This window comes from Azolla caroliniana, unplaced genomic scaffold (genome assembly GCF_043228905.1).
Source record: "Azolla caroliniana isolate FFs.n. ecotype wild unplaced genomic scaffold, voAzoCaro1.0.p SCAF_17, whole genome shotgun sequence".
In the NCBI taxonomy this organism is placed as follows: Eukaryota; Viridiplantae; Streptophyta; class Polypodiopsida; order Salviniales; family Salviniaceae; genus Azolla; species Azolla caroliniana.
The window spans coordinates 4,440,745-4,452,937 of record NW_028230452.1 but is presented as its reverse complement, the minus strand read 5'-3'; positions in this window follow the sequence as shown (position 1 = coordinate 4,452,937).

Here is a 12,193-nt window from a genome sequence, read left to right as displayed (position 1 = left end):
GATCAGGTTCAGTCGGACCTCCGGAACGTGTCGGACATTCTTCAGCAGCATTTTGCATCCGGTCGGGGTTGTCAACCACACGTCTCCTATGCCGGCAATCCGGCACGTACCTTCGTTTCCCATCCGAACACAGCCATGCTCGCCGGCTGTGTAGGATGAGAAGTATCTTCTCTCCGGGGTCAGGTGGAACGATGCTCCGGAATCGACCACCCAGGTCGTCTCATCGCCGGCAATGTTTAGTTCACCTTCTTCGGTGATGAGCATGATCTCCTCTTCACTTGCCGCGAGTGCCGTCGTTCCTTTCCGGTCCTGTCCTCGCCGATCCGAACCATTCCGGTCCGTGGCTCCCCAGTATGCACCGTTTCTCTCCGGTGACTTCTTCGAATCGGTGTTGTCGGTTCCATTGTCTTTTCGGTAATGCCGACAATTCTTTCGGAAGTGCCCCGGCTTCCCACAGTGGAAGCATGTGGGCCTTCCTCTTGACTGCGACCGGGTCCCCGACTTCTCCCGTCTTTGCGGACTCCGGTTCCATTGTCTTCCCCGATCCGATTCGGTAAACAACATCTTCGGGTCGGAGGCCGGTTCCTTATCTCTCCGACGCGCTTCTTCGTTCAAAATACTTGTCTTTACCGTTTGTAGGGACAAGTTATCTTCGGTGCAGGAGGTGCTGAGAGTCACCACCAAGTTCTCCCAGCTTTCCGGCAATGTACACATCAGGATGATGGCTTGCATTGCATCCTCCAACGGGAACTTGATCGCTGCAAGCTGATTCACGAATCCCATGAACGTGCTTACGTGTTCCACCATACTCTCGCCGTCCCGGTACTTGAGATTTACTATCTTCCTCATCAGGGAGGTCCGGTTCAACGCATTCTTCCTCTCGTAGAGGCCCGACAGCTTCTTCCACATCTCATATGCGTTGGTGTCGTTCGCCACATGTTGTAGGACGCTTACATCGACATATTGTCGGATCGTCGCTACGGCTTTCCGGTTCAGGAGCTTCCACTCCGACTCAAGTACCCCTTTCGGTATTTCCGACCTGTCAATCGGTTCATACAGGTCCCGAACGATCAGAAGGTCCTCCATCTTGATCTTCCAATCGGCGTAATTCTGCGCGTTCAGCACCATCATCCCCGGCTGCCCGCTGCCGCCGCCTTCCATTTTCTGCAACAGTCGCTTTGATACCAGTTTGTAGGGAATAGTCGCTCTGATTCACCTTCTTCACCCGGCCACAACCGAGTAATCGCGGATCAATGGAGCAGAAAATAGGAACCAAAGAGACAAATACACGAGTACACAGTGATTAACGTGGAAAACCCTAGATGGGAAAAACCACGGGAGTACAAGACTCCAAACAACACTATACAAAGAGAAGTATACAATGACGAGCTCCAAGGCGACGACCTTGAGCTCGCTGTCCTCGCCACAGGCGGCGGAAATACACAGAGGCGTCTACCTCTTCCTCTCTCGCGCTCTATCTCTCTCTCTCTCTCTCTCTCACGGCTGCTTTCTCTCTTCACTCCTCTAAAGTGGAAAAACAGAAAAAAGATCAGCAACTCAAAACTGTTTGCCCTAAGTCATATTTATACTTATATGACTTTGGGCTATTTACAACTGTAGCCTCAGGGGCCCATAGCGAACATATTTACGGATATGTCCCTGCATCCGGATCGCTCTCCGGGTACATTCGTCATCCGGTGCCGAAACCGGGGTCTTCGTCATCCGGATCCGAAACCGAAACCGGATCCGACCATCCCATCCGAAGGGACCGTAATCCCAACATCGTGTGTGTGTGTATTCGCCTGAGTTGGGTCTGTTGCCGGCTTGCCGGTTGTAATCGCTATTGATTTTGTAATTAAGGCCTTGTTCTCTCTCTCTTTCTCCCTATGTGTTTCTGCAAGCTGCTCTCTCTCTCTCTTCTTTCTCACGCTCCTTGGTTCAAGGCCCCCGCGGTCCCACCTCTTTCCGCACGAGAAGAGCGTAACAACTCGACACCGGACACCCTTTTATCGGGATGTCGTCCAAGAACGGCATGGTGATGTCCGGGATACAGTCCCTCAACACCTTGTTCATCGCATTCACCATGTGTGCCACCAAGTTGGTCCCTCCCTATGGTAGGGTACACATCCGCACCAAGCCGAGAGGAGTCCGCATCGTCGTGATATCCCTGCTCTCCATGGCTAGTTGGAACTGATCATACCCCAGTACAAATCACTGACCGAATAGACCGACCTTCCAGCGAAGGCCTCCGCAAACTCGTCAATGGTCGGTCCGACACCTGCATTCCGAATGGTCACCTTGTTGATGGGCTGCAGGTCCTGAATGAAGCGTAGCGTGCCATTCTTCTTCAGCACGATAAACCACCAGTTCGAATATGGGGCACTCAACAGCTCGATGATGTGCCCACCTCCACCTTCTGCTTCAGCAGCTCCATCAACTTCGGGATATGAGCTCTAGGTACCGGAATCGGCTTGAGATTCCACGGCATATGCGGTACTGTGAAGATCACCATTGGTTCCACGATCGTCGGGTCTACGCACCCGATCTCCCCCGACGCAAATGCGAAGGCCTTCCCATGCCTTTTGAGCATTCTCCGAAACCTCTCCTCCTCCGCCAGCAGTAGGAAGCCACCCCAACCAACCGTGAGCTCCCGTAGCGTTATGTCGGTGAACCGGTGTCCTATGTCAACAGGATTCCGCAAACTTGGGTCCCACGCAACCCCTTTCTTTCATTCCTTGTTGACCCCCGGCAAGGGTGCCGCGACTGGCCTCACCTTTCGGTCCACAGTCTTGTATTTTGGATCTACGCAGGCCGTCTGATCCGACCTGACCCTTTCCCCAAAGTTGGCAATGACTTCGTACATATCCATCGAGTTGACCGGAATCACTCGGTCTTCACTAAGGCCTTCACCAATTACCTTTCCCATTTCCCCCAAGGTGTCATCGAAAGAGACCGCCTCCATGGCGCTACTGATTTCTTCGTCGGGGAAGAGGATTCCACACTCTCTGAAGTGTTCCTCGGCCATCTTCTTCTCCCGACCACCGACGCCGGCTACTGTACATCCTCCGTTGCCGGGGACCCAAAGCTTCCTACGTATAGTACACTTGTGGGGTTCTGCCGGAGTGTCCGCACTATCACGGCCCCACGCCTTGATAGCCCTCTCTAAAAATCCCCTCAATTGTCGCCACCGAGGGTCTCGCGGTTACACTCATGGTTCGGTCGCACTGTCAAAAATTGGACAGAGTGCCACCCATCCTGGTTTTTCACGCATGCGTACGCTGAACCATTATCCATCACCTTTGTCTCCATGCGTGTCATTGTGATATACGGTTCGCCGAGTATCACCAGATGCAAGGATGTCTCCTGCACAAAGAAGTGTTGATCAATCTCGACATCGCCGATTTTCACACGTACATTCGGGCAAGCCCTGTGCAACTCCTCCATGGTGCGCGTTGCCGCACTAATCTTCCACCCGTGCTTGGTGTTGATCGGCCACTTCCCTTTTTTATACAAATCCATAGACATCAGGTTGATCTCTGACCCGTGGTCAATCAGCGCCACTACCGGCTCCTGGACGTCCCCGACCCGAACGGGGGTTTCCGTAGTAGCCCTTGCCCAGTGCAACTTCGAATAGTGGCTCTCTACCAACTCGTCTTCCAAGGCCGCATCCTCCAAGTGCAACATTTGTACCTCCATCGGCTTCTCCAGCTCTAGCTCCATCGAGAGTCGTTTAAGCTTCACCAAGTCCACGATGGAATCGTGGAACTCCTTCTTGGCGATCCTGAGCACCTCCCTTAGCAACAACTCCACCTTGCTGTCGAGAACCCGCTCCTCGAGAACCTTCTGTAGGTTTGTCGTTCTCTCAATCTCCGTGCTCAGCCAGTAATCGGCCCGCTTCGTTCTATCCGGTGCGCTAGGGTTACCGGCATCATTCCGCTTTGGCCCGAACCGGGTCTCATACTGTTGGGAGGGTCCCGCCCCTCCGGCTTTTCCCGCACGCTTGTCTTCTACCCAAACCTTGTAGTTCTGGCACGCCGCTTCCACGAATCCGGTTTTCTCCTCAATTGGGTCATCCCATCCGGTAACCTCTCAGATCCGCTTCTCCGCATGGTCTGCTTCTTCCTACCTTAGCCATACACCGACGAGGCCTTCTATCACCATCGGCCAGAATCCGAAGTCTTCCGTCTTTCGGCCTTCCTCGCTTCCGACCCGGATTCCGGCCGACGCCAAATAATGGATGGCCTCTACATGGCGCGCTGCTGCTTCTTCCATCAACCTCTTCATTCCGCTCCCGAAATTCATCTATAGGGGTCTCTGGGTGTCACTGGTATGCACCCGCCCATTCCATAGGTATACCACATTGCTTCTAAGCGCGTCTACAAAATCTACGCACTCTTTCCGAGCGTGGCCGACCGCGTCGCACCACTGCCTAGCCGGAGGCCTCCGGTCATGGGACTATTCGCCGCTGTCTCTCCGGGCCTGCGCGATCTGCAGGTCGCGCACCATTTGTGTCAGCTCCTCAAGAGCCTCTCCTCCGAATGCGCCCTTGACCATGTCGGTCGAGGTCGAGCCCATCTCGAGCCAATCTCGGGTTTCCTCCTTTTGTGCCGCCGAAGGCTCGTCAAACTTCCTTGTCGGGACGGGTCTCGCCGCCGACGATCCTTCGTCGCCCCACTCACACCGTTTGTCAAAGCGGCCGCAGACTCTCTTCACCACAGCCCAGTCGGCCATTAGCCCGTCATCCGTCTCCAACAGGAGACCCACCTGGTCTTGATCCCGTGCATGCACGGCTTTGACAAACAACAAGACATGGCTTGTGTCCAGCATTGCTCTGTCCAGTGCCGAGAGCTGCGCAAAGCGTTCTTCAAACTCCCAGAGAAGCGATGACACATTCCTCCCCTTTCCGGGGGTCTCCACCCAATCCATGAAATCTCGCTTCGATAGCCGAAGCGCTTCATTGAGCCCGTACCTTTCGAGGATCCTCCCTTCGAACTCTTCCCAAGTCCCGCATCCGGCCTACACCTCGAGCACCTCCGCGTGAATGCCCGGTGTTGCCACCTGAGGGAATCCGGCCAGCTGCCTATCTTCCGAAATGTCCCTCATCACCATCTCGGCTCGGTAGGACACCAAATAGCTCATGGCATTCTTCCCACCGAACCGGCCTATTGTGCCGACAATTGCTTCAATGGCCCTATCAAGGGCGCATGTGCCCTCGCGAGCACTTACTATCCGATCGACTGCTGCCGCAATGGCTTCGGCAAGCTCCGATCCCCTCATCTTCGACTCCTCTGCCACCTTGTTTCACGTCGGGTTCACCAAATATGTCATGTTGTTCCGCTTTCGGGTAGGAAATAAGGTGGGACCGCGGGGGCCCTGAACCGAGGAGCAAGAGAAAGAGAAGGAGGCGGAGCGGGCGAAGAGCGCAAGCGTAGGCCGGTTAGGCCCGTTTGCAACTGGCAGCACTTGTCGGCTGAATGATCCAGTATGTGTATCGGAACAAGACGCACATTCGCATTTTCGTGAAGATTTCCGGCTATAGTGTAAAACCGAGGTGGAATAGGCAAGTCGGTGGTGTGCAACATGTGCACATGTATAGTAGGAAATGGTGTATAGAATAAAGGGGAGTATTTTTCCCACATTGTAACGCCCTCCCCTCCTTGGTCTATAAAAGGAGGGAGGGGTCCCTTGTTGAGGGGTTGCCCATTTTGTGTTAGGAGGGTATACCGTTAGATTTAGGGCTAGGCAGTTTCACTTATTCTTGCTTCGACCTAGGGTTTCGTTTTGGTTTTCATCTTGATAGTTTCCTTTCTTCTTCTTCTTCTTCTTCGTCGCCGTCGTGTGGGTTGAGAGTTCGTGTATGTTTAGGGTTTGCTTCTGCTCGGTCTCTTGTGCAAGACCCCGCTCTGCGCGATGAGCCCGAGAGCTCCCCGATCGGCGTCTTGGCAGCAGATTGTTGTTGTAACCTACCCTACCTTGGTTCGACTCGAAGCCGGGGTTGTATCTTCTCCCTTGTAATATATATACTCACATCTGTTTGTGCATATTGGTGTATTTGGTGGTGTCAGGAGCATAGCCCTTGTTTCCTATGCATAAGAGTCAATGTTGCGCGCATGCTCTCTCTCTCTCTCTCTCTCTCTCTCTCTCTCTCTCTCTCTCTCTCTCTCTCTCTCTCTCTCTCGTGTTTGGTTGCCTCTGGGACGTGTCCGGAGTCGATTTCTCAGCATCCCTTCCTCCCTCGTCCAAGACCTCTGTGGTCCTGCCCCTTCTACACGCACGCACGTAGTAACACGACAACGTAAAAGAGAGACTCACAGAAACACACACAAAGAGAGAGAGAGAGAGAGAGAGAGAGAGAGAGAGAGAGAGAGAGAAACAAGAGATTCGATTACATTAACAGTAAAGGTTACACTGTTTGCAAGATTACAGTCGGATAGCCGACGACAGACCCAACCCAGACAATCACACACCCACGCACACACACAATAGAGCCTTGCCAGAAGGCACACGGCTTTCCTCGAAGCAGAGGCAACCAACTCAAAAATCCTGCAGAGAACAACAATAGAGGAGGAGAGAGCTTGGTTCCTAGTCCGATAGCACCTCCTCCTAGCCAAAAACACGATACCCTTCTCAGTCTTCTTCCCTTCCCTTTTATAGGCCGTGGGGGAGGGACCATTACACCCTGGTCACATCACTTTTATTCTCTGTCCCTTCGGACAAATATCCGCTTCGATTCACTAGCCTATAAATATAATCTTCCTAGGATATTCTCATCAGCCTACCTATTCCTAATTATGTACTCCCTATCAATATTGTGCCAGTGCATAAGGGCCGGTTCTTGCGCCTTTTTCACCAATTCCGCCTAAGGCCGGTTTTCTTCACGACACCGGTTTATACTTTATATGAACATTGTACATATAATGTTGAGGAATATTCAAGAAATAGGTTGTTTTGAAAGAGGAATGTTGTGCCGTCAAGTTGTTCTTTTGTAAGGGTTTTGTTGTTTTGTGAGTGTGATTATACTCATTTTTCTTGATACCATAGAGACGTAAGGGTATGAATTAGTTGCAACAAATTAGACTAACATTTCACAAAAACTTTTGATGTCACAACCAACACCAAGGGCCTCATTCTAAGAGTAGATGTAGGAAACATGTGGCATGGTTGGTTTACTTTTTGCAAATAGATGAGGTGACAAGTACTATTGGGGCCATTTCGAGAAGAGATGTAACAACAAGCATCAAGACAGAGAGTCATTGGTGTAAGGTAGATATTGCAACTTAGAAGCAAGACCTGCAAACAAACAACTCAAAGATCCAAGTGTATACAAAGGTAAAGTTTGACATTATATCACAACCCAAAGTAACCCAAACAATGTAAGGGTGCCAAGAGATTTGATTTTGGAGGTTCATAAACTCCTTGTAAATATACAAAGGATGAAGCCCAAGGGAGCACACTGATTAGTTTTTTACATGAGATGTGTAGTGGTTTGATATTTTTATTTGAAGTGATAAACCATGCCATATGTATGGGATAGACTCTTACCAAAATGGGGATAAAAAATGTTGAGTTCTTCTGGTTAAGGGAAATTTGTGAAGAGAAGAACAATGTAAGATTCAATAGCCTTGAAGAATTTTGGATAGAGTTGCTAGATTATAGTCTAGATAAGTTCTTAATGGTGTAGAGTGGCTAGAGTATAGTGTAGATAAGTCCTTGATAAATACCTAAATATTCAAAAATGTTGTCTTATTTTGCAACTACTTCGTGAAAATTCATTGCAACCAAGTTCAAACATAGTTATGCACACCACCGAGTTGAGTATATCGACAACATATGAGGGAGGCTCCACTCAATTCGAAGAACTTGGTCATTGTCACACATGTGGACAAGAATATACCCCTTAAATGTATTCAAACTGATGTAATTTAGGAATGTTCTGATTAATGAAAGCTTTGACACTTTTCTATTGCTTAATTAATGAAGTCATTATGGTAACAAAGTTTTTATTTGTATCTTACTTGAGTTTTTTTTACATGTGTAAAATACCAGACATGATGATTATGTGCAAATAATCATAATAATTGTACCAAACATGATGATTATGTCTCAACTACCTTCACATACGATAGTTACGGGATTCCTTGGCATTCCCATATGTTCTCTCTATTTACTTCATCTGGCTTCACTTACTAAAATACTTGTTTGATATCTCAAACATGTGAGGAGTAAACACAAGTTGAATTAGATGACATATGTTCTCTTAAATACTCCACTACATGACTACCACGATACATATGCACGCCATCGGCCTTTAATTGTTCATGAATAAGTGCCCCCTTTATAACTGCACCCACTATTATTACCATATTCGCCTTTTCTATGGCCAGACTTGAAAAAGTTTGATGTCATCTCCAATCCTATTTCACAAGGATATCTCCTAACAAAATAGAATGGTCATTTAATCTTCAATTGCGATGCAAGTTCATCAAACCAAACCGTATGTTGTGTAAGTTCCAAATGTTGATCTAACAACCATTTCCACAATAATTTTAGACAAGGTTGGACAAGCAAGGTATCATGCTTCTTATCATCAAATATAATGAAGAAATGAATTACTTTATGTATATCGCATGAGACTCAATAATAAGTTATATGAACAAAAATTGTTACCAAGTGTACTAACCACCGACACATGGATTGAATTTTGTTTTGCTCCTTGAAAATCTATAACTGAAATGACTATGTTGTTTGGAAAATCAACTATACAAGACTTGAATTGATTGGCTTGCCATAAATTTCTCCAACCAAATGGGTGGTTAGCAACGCCCCGTTTTTGCTAAATTGCGTCACAAAGCAATGCCTCAAGCGCATGTTGCTAATCGCTTAGATGTGTGACGTGAGCAAAGTTTATGCAATGCTTCCACACTGGAACACGAAAAGGACATGCCTAAATACATTGCACAATGACATTGTTTTAGGTCTCTCAAAATGACTTGCATAGAAAGGCATCAATGTGCAACGTTTTTTATATTCTTTTTTTAAATATAAGAAAAGAGGGATTATAAATTCCCATTTTCATAAGACAAGAAGCTCTCGCCATCAACAAGCAGCAATGTGGCAAATTGATACAGAGCTCATCTCCTGCTTGATAGCAAGGTATGTCTCGTTGATTAGGGTTTAGGTTTAGTATTAGTGTTACACACATGCAGAATTTTTATTGATACCTACACAAACATATAGTTAGTATTAAAGTTTCAATGTACATATACACATACATATACATTTAGATATGAATACACATACCCATACCCTTAGATATGAATACACATGCATACTTACATTGATTTATATGTATACATATGCTCACATTGATTTATACATACATACACAAACACTTATATGTGAATACACTTATAACTAATGGAAGGAGTTTTTTTTGGAAATATATATGTGTGTGTGTGTGTGTGAATACACATACATACCTTTAGATATGAATACAGATGCATACTTATGCTGATTTATACAGATAGACACAAACAATTATATGTGAATACACATACACACGCATTTTTCTATAGACATACACTCATTGTTTCATATGAACATACACTTTCATACAAAATACACACATTCCGTCATTCGTACACATGCACTACACACACATTCATTCATTCGTATATATACATATATTATAAAATCATCGATTCATTCACATACGTACACCGCACACATTCATCCATTCACACATACACTACACACATTCATTCTTTCACACATATACATACACGACACACACATCCATTCACTCATGCATACCCCACACACACATTCGTTCATACATACATACATAGATTCACACATAGGTACACATACATTCATACATACGTTGATTCATGTGTACATGCACATTCATACGCATACATTCATATGCCTTTCAATTCACATTGTCCTACGATGTGTAAGGACGCACTATTGTGTGATGCCTTTGTAGTGCACATCGCTTAACGTGCTTTCCAATATGGAAACATTAGGCAAACTTTGCTAGCATTTCTTAGTGACACGTTTTATAAAAAACTGTGACGTCGCAATGCTCTATTCTATGATAGTGTATTGAAAGTAAAAAAGAGTCTTCGGCACCAATCTAACATTAGTTTTCACTTATGTAACAAGAGGATTGCGAAATTAGGAAAAGGTATAACAAGGCCACCATCTCTTGACAAGGCCACCTAGGCATTTTAATGTGCAATCCCCACAACAAAAGGTATGGCTCAATTTTTTATGATGTGACCCACTTTAGTTTCTTATGCATTATATGCTAGATCCTTTGTTTCACACTTCACTAATTCAATGATTTTGTGTCCTAAAATAGGAAACTCATTTTTTGGGAAAAATAAGTAACCTCGTGCAGTTTGTGTGCACATGGCATAAAAGGGTTTAAAACCCATTTCCTAAGTGTAAATTTGTGTTTCAAGATTTTATTCGTGAAACTATAACTTTTTAAGTAGTCCTAATTCATAAAAGGGTTTAAAACCCATTTCCGAAGTGTAAATTTGTGTTTCACAATTTTCTTCGTGAAACTATAACTTTTTAAGTAGTCCTAATTCATGTTTTTTTGTAGATGAAATATAATGGGTGCTCACCTACGATGGATGAGCAAAAAATAGCATAATAGCTATGATTTTAGACTTTTTCGAATTAAAATTTTAACTCCTATATTTTTAAATTTCACGAAAGTAATGGAGTTGAAGATGTTTCCCAGGTCAAACGAGACAAACGGATCGGCTAGAGTTTTCTAGATCCATCCAAGGATCAAGGGGAACACTTACGAGAAGAGAATGATCATCCTTTATTAGATAGTGATGAGGAATAGTCAAATTAGTGGAGATCATCTCCATTTTTTTCCCATTTATGACTATTTTTAATTCATGACGATTATTAATGGAATTTTTATTTCAACAAATTTTGTTAGCTTACCCAACATTTTCACTCTGAATGAGTGCGCGCGGGTGGAAGAGTGTGAGCCATAGAGCTGGAAAAATGTCAAGAGCGAATTTCTCATAATTTGAGCAAAATGGAGAATGTGGGCATCAACGTCAGGTAGGGACAAAGACCACAAACAAGCTAGGAGAGAGAGAGAGAGAGAGAGAGAGAACTTCAATAACAAGAGAGAATCAAACTGAAGAGAGCTTTCCTATTTATATTTTTTTCTAGCCATTGTAGGGCATCATTATGTGATGCTTCATTAAACATCGCATTATGATGTAGAGGCATTGTGTCGTTAACTACATTACACAACGGCACAACTAGGGATATGTTTTTACATCGTTAATTTGTCGTGTTCTATAATAGTGGTTAGCACATTGCAAACACCTTGAACAAGTTGTAGAATTGTGTATCGCATCGGTGTAAGAGGGCATTCATATCTTCTGTAGTGGCCATGGTCTGCCCGCCCCTAGGGATTCATGGTTGTCTCACTTTGAACTTGTCATTGAATCTGCAAACTTCATAACTACTACGCATTCGTTGTTAAAGTTAAAGCCTTGGCGTTATCTAGCAATGAGGAATTCTTTATTGGATCACGTTTATCACAAGCACTTGATTAACACAATTTTTTTTCCATTTTCCCAGTCACTATAATAAAAGTTACAAAGACACTACTTTTCTCAGTTATAGAAAGGAATGTGCCACCTTGATCTCCATTAGTGTGGGACTATCCATAGAAATAGAATTGGGGACTTTCACTTGCGAAGGTATTGAAGGTGGGACACATGACATAAAGCATAGGTAGGGTCCAATATGGAATGCATTGTTTAGTAGCACCTAGAACATCATTCAAAGACTCATTATCGCATCATACTACATGTTATCTATAAGGGTTTTGAGATCTTTGTGTACGAAGAAATTATTTTGATGTTCACTTTGTAGCCCATAACAAATTCATTGATTAATGCCTCTTCATTGACATGGGATTATGATAGCCCCAAAAGAAGAAAATCTATTGTGTACATTAAGAAAGGGTGATCTCCTTATCATAACAACCAAATCTTGTTGATTGTTTTTCTCACACTATCTCTATCTCCAAAGCTATATTGAAAATTCACAATAAGACCTTGGAAATCTTCAAGTAAACAAGTGTAGCAATCCCTTTTACTCCCTCTCTACAGTGAACCCGCAAACATCATAACATTGGTATTAA